General features: G+C 33.8%; 1 protein-coding gene across 1 annotated transcript in view; it reads left to right on the forward strand.

Moving 5' to 3' along the window:
• Positions 1 to 518, forward strand: part of LOTGIDRAFT_142498 (hypothetical protein) — a gene marked incomplete at both ends in the record, with an annotated part of 5,847 nt that overhangs the window by 4,550 nt on the left and 779 nt on the right. The window lies entirely within an intron of this gene.

Consider the following 518-nt stretch of genomic DNA (forward strand, 5'->3'; position numbering starts at 1 on the left):
CTAATTAGGTTAATGATAAAATATCCAACTAAAAACTGTGCTGACGCAGCGTATAGAATTCTACGTGAGAAAGAAAAGGCTTTTAAATGGCTGGTAAGTGAATATTGACCAATCAGTGAGCTAGCACCTGTTTATTTTACTTTCATCTTTATCACAGAAATAAATAACTGCAGTGATTTGATTGAATAGTACGCTAGCCAATACAGCCAATCATGGTCCCTGAATACACAGACAGCCCAATTGTTTACAGTTTTTATGTTGAAGGCTATGTTGGGCTAATAGCTTGATATTGTGAAGATGTTTTACAAGTTAAAATTACATTTCAGCTATAAGGATAACATGGCCCAAATCGAAAATTTAATTCCATAGTTGATGTTAACAAGGCAAGTCATGATTTCCTCAGCTTCAGTTTCTGAAACACCCGATGTCACTCTTAGTTTCAGTTTTGGGAGTCAAACCTGTTTGATATATTTTTTGATAAATAATATTTTTGAATATTTCTAGGACCATATTCTAGC

This window comes from Lottia gigantea, assembly GCF_000327385.1.
Source record: "Lottia gigantea unplaced genomic scaffold LOTGIsca_181, whole genome shotgun sequence".
Taxonomy (NCBI): Eukaryota; Metazoa; Mollusca; class Gastropoda; family Lottiidae; genus Lottia; species Lottia gigantea.